Genomic DNA, 20,946 nt, shown 5'->3' with positions numbered 1-20,946 from the left:
TGATGATCCGGTTTGTTTCCAAAACTGTCAAAAAAACAAGCAACACCATCTTCGTTTATGTAGATGGCTAGCCAATGCTGACCTGGAAGCCCCGATATATCTGTATTTATAATAACTGCTGATGGTAGTTTTCTTAGAGGTGATTTTGGCAGATAATCACATGGAAGAACCCCAAGAAAATGTAGATTGCACGAAATCTTATCCATGATAGAGGTAAGCTGTACAGTGTTCATTTTATGTATTAATAGTAATCAACCAGAACCTGTCGACGATTTGAAACTTCAATTAGACTGTCAAAGACAGAGTAAATTAATAAAGTAACAGTACGAGGTAGAAGTTGTCTAAAACGGGCTTCTAGTCTAATATTTCCACTCTTGATAAGTGACAAATGCTGACTGCACTCCTCATCCGGTGTGAAGTTAAAGGCGTACAGTGTATACCCATGCAGAAATTCTTCCCTATCAAAAGACAGGGGCTGGTTTTTAAGATGTCTTCCAGAAGCCAATGCTAACTGGTAAAACTCACGCACTGCAGAACCGTTTTCATATTCAGGTTGCAAAGGTTTTGCGGGGTACTGTTGCCCATCCACATAAACTGCTAGAAATTCAAGGTCATAATTTTTAAACGCGAACGGGTTTTTATTATATGATCCTGTAAATGCATCATTATCAACCATCGATATAACCATAGATTTTGGCAGTGTGCCTAAGAACAAGTTTTCTTGATTACAGACACGTGAACCTGCAGGTATTGAGAATGTCTTCATACACACGCGGTCCACAGGGTATTTTGCTGTTGTTGTAAGCAGAGCTTGAGCATGACCCAACCTCACAGCAGGTGCCACGTCACCTTTCCGTAACTAAAACGTATGTCCTGATTTTGATCGTCTTTCACCTGTATACATATCTCTGTGATGGAGGATTTATTAACCGGGACGTAATGTGGTCTGTCGTATCGAACACTAACAATTTTGTTATTCTCACCATCTATATGTACACACCTTAGTAGTGGGACGTGATGGTCTCCAACTGATTGATATTGTATTATATCCGTATATATATATAGTGTAGAACCCCCCATTTATATCTGATTGATGAGGTGCATACGTCACAGACTTGTATCCAATACTGTGGTTTTCAATAGGTTGATCATTAGTTTCTATTGCAACCCCCGGTTTTAATCCTAAAATAACGGCCAATTTTCCGTAAAATGTGAGCGATGTCTTTGGTGGACCTTTCAGAAACACTTTGTTTTTAACATGGTCAAAACCAAAACTCACATGTGGTGGTAGATTTGCATTGATCTCCCTGATCAAAAAAACAATGTCGTCATAATATCCAGCTTTTAACCTGTGTAGTACATTTGATATCTTTTTATCCCTGAAGATGAAGATCTCAATCTCTTTACCTTCAGCGGTGTATTCAGGGGTGTGATCCTCACTATTTGCACCTGTTGTTGTTGTTTCCCCATAGTTGAAGATGAAAGCTGCATCTTCTTCATTAAAAGTATACCAGCTTCTAGGATATTCAAATTCGATCAAACCAACTTCCCATTCACCTTTTAGGTTTATAGTTCTTGCTAATCTGGTTGTATAGCTAGATATGGTATTTTCTGGATAAGCAGTTAACGAAGCGTTGCAGGGGAGCGTGACATAAAATCCACCCTCAGCCATGACCGGTTTTTACACTAATGTATTCATGTTATGCAGGATTTTGTTTTTATGGCACTTGTACATCCACCAGCTCTTTCTGATCAACCCACGATGCAAATTTTGCAGGCCATCCGAGCCATTGTACCAGCACCATTGTTTTACGCCCCTTCTTCTTCTTATCTAAAATTTTTTCCACTTTAAATGTCTTGTTATCTTTCACAAATATTTTTTGTAATTCCTCTGCATAAAAAACCCCATCAATGACATCACCGTCATAATCACGCAATCTGTAGACAGGCGGGTTACGGGGGATGCATGCTGTTACTGTGAAAAATTCCTGTGTGTAGTTTTCCTCATACCCTTTCGTGAACGGGCCTCTTACTTTAGAAATTCTGACAACATCACCAATTTTATATTTAAATTTGGGGGCCACACAGCGAACACCGCTAGAGCCATATAGATTATGAAACACCACAGATTCATTCTCTTTGTTCACATCGATTGGCCTCATCTTAATACTTCTATGGTAGCTACTGTTATATACATCCGTTATGTCTTGAAGAATGTCAATGTAGCGTTTGGAGTTTATAGCTGTTAAATACCGCCACATTCTACCCTTTAACGTTCTATTAAACCTCTCAACAACACATGCCTTTAATTCAGTGGCAGGTGTAAAATGTATAATGTTATATTTTTTCATTAGATTTTGAAAGTGTTTATTGTGGAATTCCTTCCCTTTATCGGTCTGTAATCGCAATGGTTTTCGTCCATCATTCAATATGGATTCAAAAGCTTTAGTCACTTCACCCCCGCTCTTGTTTTTTAAAACACGCGTCCATGCATATTTACTAAACAGGTCGATACATGTCAAGAGAAAATGATTGTTGTCATTTTCTTTGGAATATGCTGACATATCAACAAGATCTGCCTGAAATTGAAAATCAATGCCGAAGGCAAAGACACGATTCCTTTTGTATTTCACAGGTGCTGTTCTGTGCAGCGTGTAAGCATCTTCACCAGCGAGCCAGTCCGACACTTGTTTGTCGGATAAAGGAACACCTGTTTCTTTTAAAACAGCATCTTTTAAACGTTTTTTACCCCCTAAAGAACCAGGGTTACAAGGTGTGTAATAAATATTTTTTATTTCTTCTTCGGACATATTGTTGGTTCAGTCTCCACAAAAGAATAACTCAGATAATATACATGTTCTGGCTTTTTATTTTCAGTAAAAGAGAGTACAATAATCTCATACATCATCCAGGTACTGTAAAAATCTTATACACATCACAAAGTTTTTCTCAAGAATGTATTCAATTAAAGTTTCAACAATTTCACATACATTAGTTTGGTCTTTTTTTGACACAGTGATTACACACAAATCAGTCACATATGTACACAAACACAATATGTCAGCAATTCTAATACAGCTCCCACATTCAGTGACCAGGTCTAGTATTTTTCTAATTGTTGCACAAATTGGCTCACCTTTATTAATACACATATGCATTATATCAGTCCACTCATTAGACATGCCTCTTACACCAGACATTTGGTTCTTGAGATTTGTTAAACGTTTGGGGTCTACACCACATCCATTTACAGCAACAGGCACATCAACACAGTCATTAATGATCTTATACAACAAGTTTGTCAACTCGCATCTAATACGGCGTTTAAGTAAACATTTTGCCAGCCCCATTGCACAACATGTATTCCCCATTTCAGTATCACAGTCAGACAACTTGTGCGGACCCCTTCCAGTTGTCCACAGCGTCATAGACAATCTGTTCGCTGCTGACATCCACAACTTTCTCTCTTACTTCACGAAGTTTTTCCACAATGTAAACTTCGTCACGCAGTTTGTGCAAAATAGTATCCACTGACCCCTGAATCCTTTGGGGATGAATTCTTAAACCACACCGGTTCAGTGCCTGAGCTATGATGTGTTTGAGTCCTGGTTTAATTAGATTATGAGTCAGCTCCTCAAAGTATGTGTCAAAGAAATAGGCATCAGGTTCAAACAAACAGGAATGTCTAATCTGACTCGGGTGCTCCACCTCACAACCCAAGCAAATCTGTTTTAGCTTTTTGTTGATGAGATGTTCCAGGAGGACCACAACAGTTGCTTTTATGATTCTGAACCCATCAGACCGAATAATTCCGTCTGTGTCGTCAACCCCACCATAGACTGCAGCTCCAGCTACTGCTCCTGTGTTCCCGTACGGTGTTGTAAGGAAAGTCAGGTTGTGATATCCCAGATCCATGCAAAATTTATCTAGCCAGCTGTTGTCATAAGTTTGTGGGTGGGACTCCTGCGATTTAGCACTGTCATTAGACATTGTTATGTCATAACTTTGTGGGTGGGGTTCAAATGGCATAGCGTTATCGTCAGGCATAGCTGGTCCAGTCTCAGAGGTACTGGTGTAGCAGTAGTTAGATGCAGTTTCTTGAGACATGGTGAATGAATGTAGTGAGTGTACCAATCCTGCAGATGTTTTAATGTTTGTAGTAAGTGGGCGGACTTAAGAGGCGGTCTTCTTGGCTGGTAACGCCCTGCTCAGGATGAAACAATTTCACCTTTACACTGTTGTAGCGATCGTACATATCACACCATCTGAACATCTTGTTAATACAGGTAAAAAGATTGTCAAACAGACAAATATCTTTCCACTGAAACAAAAATTTCATGTCATAGCACACGTAATGCTCAGTCTCAGGGATAGGCCATACACGTTCACAGAGATTTGTCTTTTCGTTGGAGCAAAATATATAGACACAATCGTCTGGTAGCTTTTTACTATGATCACCGACCACACGAAATCTCGTGTCAGGACTCACACCATCCCACTCTGCGATGTACAACGGTTCGTCGCCACAGTCATTCAGATCTCTCCAAACGTAATTGAAAAAAATAAACCAGTCTTTCGCAGGGAAAATCAGACACGGCTCCTGTGATGTAAATTCATCTCCAACATCCACAGCGTAGAGTTTTACAACCCGCATCACTTTGTCAAACACATAGCGCCCGACGCGTCCACCAGACATTGAGAAATCACGTTTCACAAATTTCATATCTTCATGAAGAAACTTTGTCAAACTGACGCTTTGTCTCTTCTTTGGTGCAAAATTCAACTTTTCACCCATTTCAACAGGGCCTCTTGTTGGTGAAATACACATCACTTTTCTTGTAGTTTTAGGGGTGCTTGGACTACCCATTGTAACAGATGACTTGCAGAATCTCCTCTGTGTTCAACAAATGTACCCCATACACCTTATTTAAATAACAGGACCAGGATTTCACCAAAATGTCATAAAAATGCCAAATCTGGGCTGAGATACAACCTCCATAAATTTACCCATTTATCTAACTATAAATCCAACTCACCCTATATCTCATTGACACTCGTGACCTACCAATCAGGGGACAACAGGCATAAATTCAGCCATAAAAAACAACCATTGACAACCACTGACCTGCCAATCAAGGCTCACAGCCCTCATAAAACATATTTGACATCCACTGTCCAGCCAGCTTGACTGACAACACACAGAAATATGGTCATAAATTAAACCATAAATTAGGGTAATAAATCATTATTCTGGCACAGTGTATATGATACTCTACTCATGACAAAATATGCAGGCAGTTTACATATACGAGCAATATACAGCAATATACTTTAACAATTCCTCGAGTAATCGCGCCAGACCAACATTTCAACATTTATTTCAACCGTCCAATTAATCTTTAATATTTGGCCATTTCTTTACGACAGAAATGCTACAACCACTGTAATTTCTTGAACAAGAACATTTGGACTTAATCGTGGGCTTAAACTTATATTTTGAAGTCTCAACGAGCAGTTAGCACAGAAGAAACATTCTCTAATGTATTCTCTTGCGCTTGCTAAGATTTATAGAGGACTTCCCTTACAAATCTGATTAAATTTCGCACATTGCATTTCCAGATGAACAAAGCAATCCAAACACACAGCATATGCAGAGATGGAGTTTGAAATGCACCACTCAGTTTACATGAAGCAGCATTTACTGTGAATGGAGACGCTCTGAGACGCACATGGATAACCTACACGTATGTAAATAATTACAGCACATATTAAACCTGCAGCGCATACATTTAATTTATTCACAGCCTTTGTCACAATAGCATTATGCATTATTATGATTTTTAAATGGGTTTAATATTGTGCAGCCTTAGAAAACGGTCTAATAATGTGTTTCATGGATTCTCGTCCATGGAAAGCGCCACTTCCGGTATTTTACTAGTTACTCAACACGGCAAATTGAAATTGAGGATTTTTTCAAATCGAGTATTCAAATTTAATCGAGAAATCATTACAGCCCTATTTCAGTTCGTGCAATATATTTTTGCATGTGTTTTTAAATTTTTGATTCGTGACCATAGTACTTTAGGTGGGAATTTAATGACATACAGGATGCACTGCAGGATGCAGTTTAGTTTGTGGCAGTTTTTGCATCAGCTTGCTGAAGAGATGCTTAGTTACTCATCTGCGGTGAGCCATATCTGTGGCCAATGTTATGCATGTTGCAGTAGCGCTGTCATATCTGGCTACCAAGACACGTTTCTCTTTTTCTGTTTACACCTGGTCACTTCATGCATTTTTACTGATTGGATAGTTATCTGATTTGATAATACAGTTCCATTTACACTTGGCCAAACCGAATATAAATCTGATCTTCAATTCCTGCGCTATATGCAAATTTAACATCATAAAGCAACAGATATGAGCTGCATTTTATTTATCATCAGCTAATTTCAAGATCAAAGACCGCGACTGGAGAGAAAGCGGAACCAGCACTGGTACATTAATTTAGTCTCGCTAATTTTAATGAAGATGACTGAGTATTGAGCTATAACATGGCAACACACTCTGACATGTTTATTTATTTATTTATTTTTTACCATTTTTGGAGGAGTAAAACTTACATATATGTGGCTTTAACAACTAGATGAATTTACACTTTTCTGGTTTCCTTTGGAATGCATCTCAGACCACCTCCTGAAGTGGTTTGAGTGATCGGCTTTAAATTAATCTCAAAAGCATTTCAGAAGGCATTTAGACCTGGTCTTTTCACGATCGGATAGCTATCCAATCAGAGAAACTGCATGAAGTGAAAAAAAGAAAGAAAACAAAAAAAAACAGGTCATAACTGGAAAAGTCAGGACAGGTCAACCTTTATTTATTTAGCACATTTATAAGAACAGAAGTTGACCCAAAGCATATAATATTTAAGCATATTGAAATACAAAAAAAAGTTTTTAATAATGATTTAAAAACTGCTATTGATGGTGCTAATTTCACATGGTAAGGAAGACAATTCCAGAGGGTCAACCACAGAAAATGCTTAGGCAGTGGGGTACATTCAACAGTAATTGAGTGCAAGACCTGAGTACTCTGACAGGTGAGTAAGGGTGAAGAGGGTCAAGAAAATGTTGGGGTGCTACACCTGATAGGGCAAAAAGAATCATTTTAAAATCAACTGTTAACTTCAAAGGAAGCCTGTGTAGAGACACCATTACTAGGGTAACGTGGTCACGTTTCTTGACCTAGTTAAAAGCTTGGCTACAATGTTTTGGACTAGCTGCAAAAGCAGGTGTAAGAACTGTGGACGAACCAGACAAATGAATCATTTAGATGATTCTTTCAAAACATAATTCTAATTCAGAATTGAGGTTCTGGCTCCGGACCGTCTGCAGATAAAGCCAGGCTGATTACTTTTACGACACATGCTTCCTGATAGCAGAAGCGACATACCAAAGGGTCACCCAAGAAGACAGAGAGACAATCCAGACCCTTTTGTTTCCTTACTTCACAGGAGAGCCAAAGAGACTGTTGAACAAATAAATCTGCTTCAAAATTGTTCCAACAATTTTAACGGACTTATCAAACATCTTTTAACTACATACATTTTGCATTATGTGTCCACAAGTACTACCTGTAAACAGTTAGGCTTTAGAACACTCATAATTCGTGTAAATGCATTAACTCTTGACTGAATGACTGGAAGTATGCCTTATTTGGACTTAATTTGATTCTTTCTCCCTTTCCTATATTCTGACTTGAATGAAATCTGTTTAAAATGTATTGTATTCCATTTAATAGCAATTATGTTAAAATGGCACTCTGCTAAAGCAGAGACAGACCGGGATGTAACACTTAGGTTTTATTGGGGGCAGAGGAAGGCCCTCTTGAAACGGGTCAATGTCTGATTGGCCAAGACTCCTCTGAGGTGTGACAAACAACTCAGTTTAAATAATCATATGGCAAGATAGTGAAAGAGAGAAGTTGGTTAGTAAACGAACTGGAGTTGGTTAGTTCTGGTAAGAGAAACCATGACCAGAGTACCAAGAACAATGGAGTAACAAGAAGAACAGACCAGCCGCTCATTCAAGCCATCCAACCTTCACTCACTTTTCTTTACTTAATTTTCCTTTACCGCTGAAAGTCTTGTGTCCTACGTTTCGCCGCAAAGTTCAACCAACGACTTTTGCCGCTTCAACTCCAGCGACAAAGAGACTTCCTTCATTGTTCCACACGGACCTGATCTGGACCAATCATCGACTTGGGAAACCCCTCTCTGCACGACGAGGGAAATTCACCTTTAAGTCAACGCAAGCAAGTACCTCCAGACCAAAACTGAACTGGTGCATAAATGAATGATTCATGGTTCGTTCTGGTCCTTGAAATGCATTGATAGGAATTCGGTTAATCAGATCACTCTCTCTCTCTCTCTCTCTCTCTCTCTTTCAAAACTCTTTCTCTCCCATTTCCTTCTTACTGCAACGCGTATGAATGTGTGTGTGTGTGTGTGCGTGCCTTTGTGTTAGATTAGTTTGTGTTAGAATAAATAAAATCTCTTGTAGATTTTAAAAGGAAAGTGTCTTGTATTATGTGCTTTATGATTTAATGTCTTAAACTGTGATCAAGTTACCGTGCTCTAATCAGTGTTTTCACGATTGTTGGATATTTATATCCGTTACAAGAGCTTATTACGGCTCGAGCAAATGAACGCTGGACGAATCAGTTGCTCGGTCGTAATCTAAAAAACTCTATAATTCCCTAAATATTTCATTTGAGCTAATTTTACTTCCTAGGGTGTTTTCCCTACAGTAATGGTGGAGAATGCGGACAGTTTAATCTAAATTTGGAGCACATATCAAGTCATTTTTCTTTTTATCAACGCAAATTATTAAACCCCTCAGTGTTTGTGTGACGTATGCAGCGCGCACGGCGCGGTCCGTTTGAACGAGTGCTTGAATGAGTGAGAGCTGTAACCCCAGTCTGCTGTCTTGTCTCTAAACTCCAGTCTGCAGTAAATTTCAGATCTGTATCACACATACTATAAGGTAAGAATTAAGCGTGTTCCTTAAATTCTAGAATGCCTTGTTTATAGCTATCCTGATGTCTGCGTGTTCCAGCGTCATTCAAATAGCTATAATAACGTTATTGTGTATCAGAGAGCTGAATTGAAACTAAACTGCATTTAGTTAAAATAGTCTGTGCAGGACGAATACTCTCCTCACAGAACGGCAAGATCGAGCGTGTTCCTCGATCTGTTTCTAAAACCATATATTTATAGCTAAAGTGTCAGTGCGTGTTCCACTGTACTAAATCTGCTATATTCTCCCTTTGTAAAACAGTAACGCTATACGCTTGCTTGTTTTATATTTATAGCTAAACTGGTTATAGTGCGTGTTCCACTGTACTCAATCTGCTATATTCTCCCTTTTGCTAAACGCTACACGCTTGCTTGTTTGAGCTCGTGTAACACTACGTATGTCCGAGCGCAATTTAAGTGATTTGAAACTGTTATATTTTGCACGCAAAGAGACCCTCCGAGGTCGCGATTTTTCCATCTATTACAGCAGAAAGCTATCACTTAAAGTTTAAACCCCACGTCGTAAAACAGCTACGAGTGGTGTCTCTTATTTATAGAGTTGAAATGCGCCGACATTTCACGTAACGCTTGATTGTACGTGCATGTGTCTTTCATTTGTACAGTTACATGTATTTGATGTAATTCACATGTTCGCCACTATCATTTTGTTTGGTCGCCATAGTTACAGTCGTGGCACGGAAGTCTTAACCAACGCTTCCGGAAGAACGTCATTGTAAACAAACCGCACGGTGTTGCTAAAGCTAACCTCTGCAGTTGTTTACATTGAAGTTCATATGCTAAAGCCTTTAGCCTCGAAGCTAAGCTAGTTAATTAACATCATTGTGTGAACGCAGTGTCTGTTTTAGCAACTAAGTGATTTAACCATTTAAAACACTTCAATTTTATGTACACTTGTTGGTCTGTCCTTCTTATTTTCCCCTTGACTTTCTCACTGATTACCTTACCTATATTTTACTTTAAATAGAAAAATATTGGTTTACAATTATTAATCGTTTTACCTGCATTTGACTTGAAAAAGAAATACTGGCTTACAATTTTTAATTGTCAAATTTGAATTTAATAAAACTAATTAAATTTAAATTGAAATCCTATTTTTCTAGAAAGTAATTTTAAATGATTTCCACATTTCCAAATTTCCATTATTTCTAATTTCATAACTAAAATTATATTTTAGATCTAATTACTTCAAGCCTTGAACTTTAAAAGTTTAAGCAAACTTATTCCACCAAAGTTTTCCTAATTTTGACTCACATTTGTTCATTATTTTATTGCGTTATATCTTTCTTTTCCTTTTCTTGGTTATACACTTAGCCACTCTATTTTATTTATTCATTTACCTCTTTGTTTAATTCCCTTTTTCTTATCTCATCCCATTATTGTCATTTGTTTTCTCTTTCTTACCGTTTTCCTTTCCTCTTCGTATTCTAGCTTAGGAACGACACACCTGAGCCTCAATAGGAGACATTGATATCTTACGAGTTTTAAATCAATCAGAGACAACCCTCTCTTTACTAAAAATTTTATTCTCATGTGTTTAGTTGTTCATCAACTACCAATTCTATACTCGTAATTAGACAAAGGCTTCAGAGCCATTTGTGGATCTGGTCTCCTCCCCTTTCCTTTCCTTTTCCTCACGTCTTTCCTGTTCTATCCTCCTTTCTTCCATCTTATTCTTCAGATTTGTAGGGATCAAGCTTGGACGAACCATCAATCGATTCTAAAGAAAGAGAAACACAATCTTTCCGAAGATATAATTCATTAGGTATTTGATCTTAATCAAACCCTTTTGTGTTCTCCATACTCCCTGCATTTGTAAACGCAATTTAAATTTTGACATTTCCTCCAAGAACATTTAACAGAGATAAGTGTTGAGCAACCGTTGCCTTCACAGCATCCCTGGTAAGCAGTTCAACCGAAGGTGTGTGGTGTCAATCCTGTCAAACTAAGAAAAGAGGTATCAGCATTATTATTGTATTATTGTCCTTGCGAACATAAACAATAATATATATATTTTCTTTTCTTTTAGTTTTAGAAACAGTTGTTCATTAATAGAAAATATTTATTTGAAATAAATATTTCTCTAAATTAAAAAAAAAAAAAAAAAAAACACAATTTGTTTTAACATTTTCTCTCTTTTCCCTTTCTCAGTTGAGTGACAAAGTCCTCACATCACGAGTTGAAAACAGTTTTTCATTAATAGAAAATATTTATAGAAAATATTTCATCTATTGAAATTTGTTTTAACTTTTTCTCTTTCTCTCTCTTACTCAGTTGAGTGACAAAGCCTTCTCATCACTAGCCTACCTGTCTACACTCTGAGACCAACACGTAGCCATCACACTTCACGATTGGTGTACATTCACTGAACGACACTTAGCTGTTCCACCACATATAGGCTTGCACCCCACACAGATCTGTGTTAGTCTCTTCTCCCCAGCGTGCCAACATGTCGCAGACGGAAAACTCCACTGCCCAAGATGTGGACGCCTGGCTCAGCGGCATTACAAACTGCCTCATGCCAAAGACAATTGAACTGTTATTATTTTTAATAATAATCATAATTCTGAGAAGATTCCCGACGCATGATTCAAGCCAGAACCAAGACCACACTGAACTAGGCAAGATAACCAATTCTCTAAGCATTGCCTTCACAGCCCAGCTGAAACTAAGCGACAAGCACATCACCCACCTACAGGAGGAGCTGACACGTGCCCAGAGCCGCATAGACAAGCTGGAAGTGAAAGTCCAAGACGACTTCAAACGTCAGACCACTGAGTTCCTGAGAGAGCTGATGCACATCCAACGCTGCGCAGACCAGCACAAGGTGAAAGCTCAAGACAAACTTGTGGAGCAAGAAACAAAGGAACAAGTTGACAAGCTCCAAGAAGCCCTTGCAGTTGCGGAACGTGACAAGCAAGAATTAAAGACTGTCCAATGTCACCTGGTGAACCAACTAGAAAATGCCAATTCTGACATTAAAGATAAGAACTTTAAAATCTATGCTCTGGAAGACCATTTGAAATGGTACAGCACTGAAATGGACCATCTAAACCAACAATTAGACGATGCCAACGGCAAGCTCTACATGGTTAGAAATGAACTTAAACATGTTCACACCCAGAAACCAGAGTTAAGAAGGGAGGGGCCTCCCTCAGCATCACCACAGCTGAGCACAACAGAGTCCCCCATCCAAGAACTGCCATGCAACGGAAGAAGTGAGTGGCCACAACCCACAACATCACCGGCCTTCACTACAGAATTCTTCCCTGTCAACCAAAGAGAGCTCATCCACGCAGACCCCAAAGTTGCACACGAGATGACCCTTAAAGACCTTAACAAGCTGGCTAAGAACATCACACAGTTCAACCCGAACTCCATGGAGAACCACAACATCCAGACTTACCTCCGAGATATTGACTTCTACCTAGAGGTGAGACCCAATGTGACTGACAGAGACAGGTTGTATCTCCTCAGGTCCACATCCAGCCCAGAGGTACGAAGCTTCTTAGATCGACAACCTGTTCACGTTAAGCACAACTACCAGCTATTACGTGAGTCACTGATCAAAGAATTTACAGGCCCAGAGTCTGAACATGGACTATTAGTCGCCTTGGAAACCAAACAAGGTCGACAAGAGACTCCCCAAGCTTACTACAACCGTTTCCGACAAGCCTACTTAGGTGCACATCACAAACCTGAACTTGAAGAGGATGTGAACTTCAAAACCCTCTTCCTGAGAAACCTGCACCCTGGACTAAGTCACCATCTTGGCGTCATGGCCTGCCCAAGCACAATGTCAATCCAACAGCTACGTGACTTGACACACAAGGCCTACATCAAACAGAAGATGAACTCAAAGAAAGGTTTGAAAACAGCCACAATTTCAAACTCCGGCAGCCAAGACTCAAGCCGTGCACTGCAAGACAGCCAGTGGCATGACAATGCCACAGCCTGTCATAAAGGACACGGAGAACGTGACCCCCATGCCACTGACAGCTTCCACACCGACAGCTGGAAAATGCCATGGGACCAGCCACACTTCTCAAGAAACCCACCAGAAAGAAACATCTGGGATCCAAACTGGACAGCCCAAGTCCACCAACCAACACATTCAAATGCATCCACTGTGGGTAAGCGACGGCGGAACCCACCTCTGCATCACTCAGTTAAACACAGCACTGAGAACAAGAACGCCCAAGAACAAGACAGTTCCACCTCAGAAGACATGGAACAACTGATGAGGCAAATTACAGCGTTCTTTGCAAACAACATAAACAGCGATGATCACAAGGATCAGTCACCCTCGTTATGACTAGAGACGGAACGGAAGGTCAGTGATCACCTGATCCACCTTCCAAATGGAGATGACTGCCACCTGTTCTACAACAGCACAGAACGAAGCGGTCTCTTGCAGCCAAACACCGCTGGAAACTCAATAGTACCAGAGAACACAGTTCTGGTTACTCATCACCCACCAATAAACCCAACGAGTTCCCATCTCAAGAACCATGCTTGTGCAACAGTAACAACAGTAAGCACAGAAGGTCAGACAGTCTGTCACAACCAGAAGGCATTACAAAAGGAATGCAACGTAGGAGACAAAGTTTTGCACCACAGCTCAACACAGCCATGTCAAACTTCCTCCTACCTTCTGCCAAAGAACTTCCTGCCTCACTGGACTGACTCCCATCAAATTAGGGATGATCTCTCATCCCAAGTCCAAGATGCAAAGAGCCAATCTTCATCTAAGCCCTTCAAGAAAAGGGGGGAGCAAGACAGACTGAACCAGATCTGACCATACCTACACTGCACTACATTACATTTTACACTACATTACATTTTACACTACACTACATTAACATACTCACCAACATGCTCTTCCTACAGACAGATATTAGTTTCAGAACCTAGCTCAACATCGACTTAGCTACATTCACCATAAGAAACATGCAACCATCTGCCCAACAAGTAGAACACCTTTCATTAAGCTGGTACATGACATCTAAGATGCACGCAGTAGTGTTAGCCATACCAGGAAACACTTAAGTGTTTTATTTTGTTTTGTTTTCCTCTTCCTCTCTTTCCCTTCTTCTTTATAAGGTAAAATACCTGTCTGCCCCATAAGGGTCAAGGTCATGACATTAGGATTGACGCACCACGCCTAAGGTCTGAAAGCCATTTGAAAATTCGAATGTGAGCCCGAGAGAGCTCCATGATGGGTCACATCATTTTTACCACAAATGATGTCACCAGACAACCTAGAACAAGTTAGAAGAGATGGAAACTAACAATTTAATCACACAATGTAGAATAACACTCCCAAAATTGAACTTAATCCATCAGTACTCAGATAATCTAATGCCCTGCACCAGTATAGTGGTCAATCATGGAGGTGTTGTTTTGTTGTTGCTTTGTGTGTGTCTGCTTCGTGTCCATTTTTCTACAGTGTCCGCCGATGTCTTCATCTCAACACATCGCCGAACCAAGGGGGGATATGTAAGAACTGTGGACGAACCAGACAAATGAATCATTTAGATGATTCTTTCAAAACATAATTCTAATTCAGAATTGAGGTTCTGGCTCCGGACCGTCTGCAGATAAAGCCAGGCTGATTACTTTTACGACACATGCTTCCTGATAGCAGAAGCGACATACCAAAGGGTCACCCAAGAAGACAGAGAGACAATCCAGACCCTTTTGTTTCCTTACTTCACAGGAGAGCCAAAGAGACTGTTGAACAAATAAATCTGCTTCAAAATTGTTCCAACAATTTTAACGGACTTATCAAACATCTTTTAACTACATACATTTTGCATTATGTGTCCACAAGTACTACCTGTAAACAGTTAGGCTTTAGAACACTCATAATTCGTGTAAATGCATTAACTCTTGACTGAATGACTGGAAGTATGCCTTATTTGGACTTAATTTGATTCTTTCTCCCTTTCCTATATTCTGACTTGAATGAAATCTGTTTAAAATGTATTGTATTCCATTTAATAGCAATTATGTTAAAATGGCACTCTGCTAAAGCAGAGACAGACCGGGATGTAACACTTAGGTTTTATTGGGGGCAGAGGAAGGCCCTCTTGAAACGGGTCAATGTCTGATTGGCCAAGACTCCTCTGAGGTGTGACAAACAACTCAGTTTAAATAATCATATGGCAAGATAGTGAAGGAGAGAAGTTGGTTAGTAAACGAACTGGAGTTGGTTAGTTCTGGTAAGAGAAACCATGACCAGAGTACCAAGAACAATGGAGTAACAAGAAGAACAGACCAGCCGCTCATTCAAGCCATCCAACCTTCACTCACTTTTCTTTACTTAATTTTCCTTTACCGCTGAAAGTCTTGTGTCCTACGTTTCGCCGCAAAGTTCAACCAACGACTTTTGCCGCTTCAACTCCAGCGACAAAGAAACTTCCTTCATTGTTCCACACGGACCTGATCTGGACCAATCATCGACTTGGGAAACCCCTCTCTGCACGACGAGGGAAATTCACCTTTAAGTCAACGCAAGCAAGTACCTCCAGACCAAAACTGAACTGGTGCATAAATGAATGATTCATGGTTCGTTCTGGTCCTTGAAATGCATTGATAGGAATTCGGTTAATCAGATCACTCTCTCTCTCTCTCTCTCTCTTTCAAAACTCTTTCTCTCCCATTTCCTTCTTACTGCAACGCGTATGAATGTGTGTGTGTGTGTGTGTGCGTGCCTTTGTGTTAGATTAGTTTGTGTTAGAATAAATAAAATCTCTTGTAGATTTTAAAAGGAAAGTGTCTTGTATTATGTGCTTTATGATTTAATGTCTTAAACTGTGATCAAGTTACCGTGCTCTAATCAGTGTTTTCACGATTGTTGGATATTTATATCCGTTACAAGAGCTTATTACGGCTCGAGCAAATGAACGCTGGACGAATCAGTTGCTCGGTCGTAATCTAAAAAACTCTTTATAATTCCCTAAATATTTCATTTGAGCTAATTTTACTTCCTAGGGTGTTTTCCCTACACAGGATAATGCATCATGGATATTAATACAAATCTGCTGCAGTGCATTTGTTATCTTTTTGTTTATATACTGCTGTGAACACTACCAGATTTTAAAAAAGGGAACTTGCATCGCTTCTATCCAACACTATTTTAGCAGGATGTTTAAAGGGTTAGTTACTCACCCTCATGTCATCCCAAACCCGTAAGACCTTGGTTCATCTTTGGAACACAAAATAAGATATTTTTGATGAAATATGAGGGTTTCTGAACCACACATAGGGAGCAACGTCATTGCATTGTTTGAGGTCCAGAAAAGGTATTAAAGACATCGGTAAAATAGTCCATGTGACTACAGTGGTTCAACCTTAACACTCTGAGGTCTGAAAACGCGCCGGTGCGTTTTGCAGGTTTTTTTTCACATTGCAGCAAAACAGACTTAAAATATTCTGTCATTTTTTGTCATAGAGACATAAGTAATATATCAATTGAAACTATAGAATATCTTCTTTTATTTGTATACACTCAGAGTAAAAACACAATGTTGTGCTTTTTGTAAAATAAAGAAAACTAACATGATGCGTGATTTCTCCTCTCCCTCTGAACGAAGTCCAATCTGATAGTTCTCAGAAAATGAATTGTAACTTAGTGAATACTAATCACAGAAAAATTACACTTATGTCTAAAAAAACATTAAGATGTCAGGTTTTAAATTATGTAAGTCAAATCAAAAACAAACCTTCTGTGTTTATGTAATCTGTATGAAAAGAGAGCCATGTCAGAAGTCTGTGATTCAGCTCATTATCCGCTAATGCGGCCACGCCCACGGAGCCATAGCGCTCATAGTAATGAGTCTGACAATGAATATTAAATAAATATAACTCCTCTGTATAGAAAATTGACATAAGCATATGAGAATCCAATATTTCTCCAAATGTGCATGCTTTTAAACTAAAAGCCTATATTCAGACTCTTTGCATCACAGAAATACATTATATTTTAAAATATAATATAAAACCATTACTTTATATTGTAATAATATTTTTCTGTATGTTTCATATATCATGATGAGCTTGAGACATCACAGAAGGTTTTTTTCACAGCCTACCTGACTGAAATGCCTCATTAATATGCAAGTCATTTCAGCTCATTACTATCCAATTCTTTTGTCTTCTCAGGTGAGAATGGCCCATTATTCAGTGGTGATTCACGCCTCCTCGCATACTGTGTTTCTTGGCAAAAAGTGTCTTACAAAAACTAAATCAATATATTGTTTTATATGAAGGAGTAGGCAGCATAATTTTTACATAATTTTGAAGCAAAAACTCTAGTTTACAACCTCCAAGTGTTCTTGTGAACACAGATTTACTATACTTTTTTTGGCCTTATTTCAGTGACTTAATTTTTTTTGTTTTTTCAATAACCACGCATAAATGTTACTCCTTCAAAAACACAAACATGTACATACATGTTCCTCATATATTATTGTAGCCTAGTTTGTGCTGAATACAGTGTAATGACACTTTTTCCATTAATATGTTTATGAACAACTTAAAAAAGCACAAATGTCAGGGCATGTCAGTCTTCATCTAAAACTTTATTTTAACAAAATTAACAAATGATAAATTAACAAAAATTGTACGCAGGATGATAGACTGATAGTGGAAAAAAATGGCATTTACAATCTTTTGCAGTAGATCAGGAGAGAGGTTTTCTGTATTATGTTTACATTATAGCTAAAGGTGTCTTATATATCGTACACACATGGTAAATTGTATAATACCTGTATAATGATTGTTTGAATTTCTTCTTTACAAGGGTATGCAATGCTATAGTTCTCAAATGAGCTTGCATTACAACAGCGTGGCATAGACTCTAACAAAAATATGTACTATAATATTTGCACGCATTCTTTAATGTTAGGCTGGGGTGTTGAAAGAAATGATTCATTAAACAGAACTGGTTTTGTCAAAAGTTCAGTCATACATCTAAAAGATGCTTAAATGAATGGTCTGTGTTCATCACATGATTTGAAAAAAAAAACGTACACTGACAGCAACCTGAGAGGAGTATTCGGCTAAATCAGGGGTCGGCAACCCAAAATGTTCAAAGAGCCATATTGGACCAAAAAAAACAAATCTGTCTGGAGCCGCAAAAAATTAAAAGCCTTATATAAGCCTTATATGAAGGAAACACAGCTGTAAGTGTATATTAGCTATATTAGCCTACTATCAAAATGACTCAGTTGGCTACAAATACATAATGAGGTATTCCCGAGGTAAGTTATATATTTAAAATCTGCTGAAAGCTACAGAAAAAAAGAAGCAAATGGATCGGTGCAATTCACAGAAACAGCTGGACTCCAGCAGAGAAACGTGGATTTGCAGTTATCATTTTGTGTCAAATTGTTGGATTTTGAGGTAAAATTATTCCATTTATATTGTATTGTTATATATTATGTTGACAAATCATCTATTAAATATTTTCCATCTTATATTCTGCATATTTTTTTTTTTGAATAGAACAACGAGACACAAACCTTTACATTCAATCCTGTTTGTGCTAGGGCCAACAAATTGGATAACAATAGCTTTAAACCATGTCAACAAATACATACATGCATGCACAGTTTTGAGGCAGCTTTAATCGCATGTTTGGTAATTTCATGACTTCATTTACAACAGAATAACGACGGTGCATGCCTTTAGTTTCTTCTGCGCTTTAGTTAAGCTATAATAAAATAATATGCAGCGCGCGCCGGCGCATTTGCTCGAGCAATTCTTGGGTTCACGCTTCGAGCACAGTAGGCTATCGCCTAACGGCTGATTGGAGTTTTACTGACATAGCCTGACAACATCTCATCTGACCGCAGTTCACTGTTGATGCTACCTTTTCCGCGCTCGTTTGACTTGCGCCTGGTGCTGAGGCGAAGTCGTAATGCGCGTCTGAAAAGTGTCCTGTTTGTTGTGGTCGTAAAGAGACAGTTCTATATAAACGCAGCGTTTTACTTGGCAATGTTTTAAAAAATATTTTTATTTTTGGCATTTTTTATGCTCTGTTGGTGGTTTGTGGAGTAGCATCACCTGAGGGGGAATAGACAAATGCTGAATTAGAGACGGTAAAAGTGAGTGGAGTGGGTGGGTCTTGTTCCACCCACATACAATGGTTCCGACGCTCATGATTCACAGGCAGATTTGCTTTATGTATTTCCCCGGCATCAAATCAGGCACATATAAATGTCAGGAAACATGACTCCAGGCTGCATGTCTATATTCATGGATTAGGTTTATTTGACAAGTTGTAAGAAACACTTTCGAGTCCACGAGTCCATTCGTTACTCGCGTTTTCGCAGTTTCCCCTATTAAATCTAGTCATGCAGCAGGTTCTTTTTTGCCAATCAGTCCAGCTGAGGGAGCATGCTTTCAGCGGGAAAGTGACGTCGTCGATGGGTATGATGCAAATCTTCGTTGACAGGAATGTTGAAATTAAATATGTATTATACACATTTTTACAGCATTGGAAAGCGTTAAGAATGTTTGTGTTTGTCCTCCTACAGAAACCATATGAAAACAAAAAATATGTTTTTCCCATTTTCATAAATTTTTGGAAAAGCTCCAGGGAGCCACTAGGGGGGCGCTAAAGAGCCGCATGTGGCTCTAGAGCCGCGGGTTGCCGACCTCCGGGCTAAATATACATATACAGACCGACGAATAAAATGCTACAAGTGATCTTGTTAGTCTTTATAATGCGACTAAGACCAGTGAAGGGGTTAAAAATGCTTATCACAATAAATCAAGAGTGGACTTCTGCATGCAGTATGACACTTTTCTTACATAATGGCGCTGCTTTCTTAGTTACTAGGCCTCTTGAATTTAGATGTTAATTTATTGTGTTCACTCAATTTGTAAAAAATTGTACAAAGATGTTGTTTGAGATGTATCTATAACATTACTACAGTGTGTAACTTTGTTTACCCATCTCAAACTGGATAAAATCATAGCTTTCAGTGCAATGGTTAGATTTGTCTCAGTCGTAATCGTTTCAAGCGCAAACAACCAGATTTACTTTTCGTGTCAATGCTTCACGCAAACCCCCATAGAAGAGATGGATAATTGCACTACAAGATTTATGAATTTATTTTATTTGTAACCGAGCCCTTTGAATTTCTGAAAATATCATTACTGTATAAAATATTCTCATTGATTTGTGTCTTTGCATAATTTCTACATAGAAAATGTTTGGCTTTTATCTGTAGGGGCATAGGCAATGTCAGTAAGCTATATTCAATAGTAAGCTATATTCAGTAAACTATATTCAATATGCAAATTGTTATAAACAGTTTAGACACCCTTGTACACTGGTACAACTATTTAATGTCATGTTGGTTGCTAAAATCTAGATTCTGATCTAAAGCATTACTAAAACCTTTTCAGAAAATGGTGTGCAGATATTGTATAATACATGGTGAAAAATATGTGTTGAATACAAGTGAAAATGCCATATTCTTTTTTTGTTTAATATGAAGCTTCATCCGAATGCTTGTATCGCATGATTACCATGTCTGAAACTTTAAAAAATAAGTCCTGTTCCAACACCACCGGGAAAAATCATTTTTGCCTAAACGCATGTCAAAAGAAAAAAAATAATCTGGTTTGGTTGCATTTTAAAATCACCCCTTTTTCTTAAAATATTGTATCAAACGTATTTGGTAGCGTGATTCTCTTGTTTCATCATGGATTAACTTTATATTTATCAGGCCAGTAAAAGTATCATGAGCCTAGAAATAACAACCGCAAATTTTTAATAAAGTAAAAATTGTGTCAGAGTACATGAAGATATGCTTGCTTTTAACTTTTTATTTAAACTT

The 20,946-nt window shown here is 38.5% G+C and overlaps 1 protein-coding gene across 1 annotated transcript in view; it reads left to right on the top strand.

Moving 5' to 3' along the window:
• mier1b (mesoderm induction early response 1b, transcriptional regulator) overlaps positions 1 to 20,946 on the top strand; it is a 233,968-nt gene that overhangs the window by 112,314 nt on the left and 100,708 nt on the right. The window lies entirely within an intron of this gene.

This window comes from Chanodichthys erythropterus, chromosome 16, assembly GCF_024489055.1.
Source record: "Chanodichthys erythropterus isolate Z2021 chromosome 16, ASM2448905v1, whole genome shotgun sequence".
Lineage (NCBI taxonomy): Eukaryota > Metazoa > Chordata > Actinopteri > Cypriniformes > Xenocyprididae > Chanodichthys > Chanodichthys erythropterus.
Note: the sequence above shows the minus strand (reverse complement) of the source record. Positions and strands in the feature narration are given on the sequence as shown.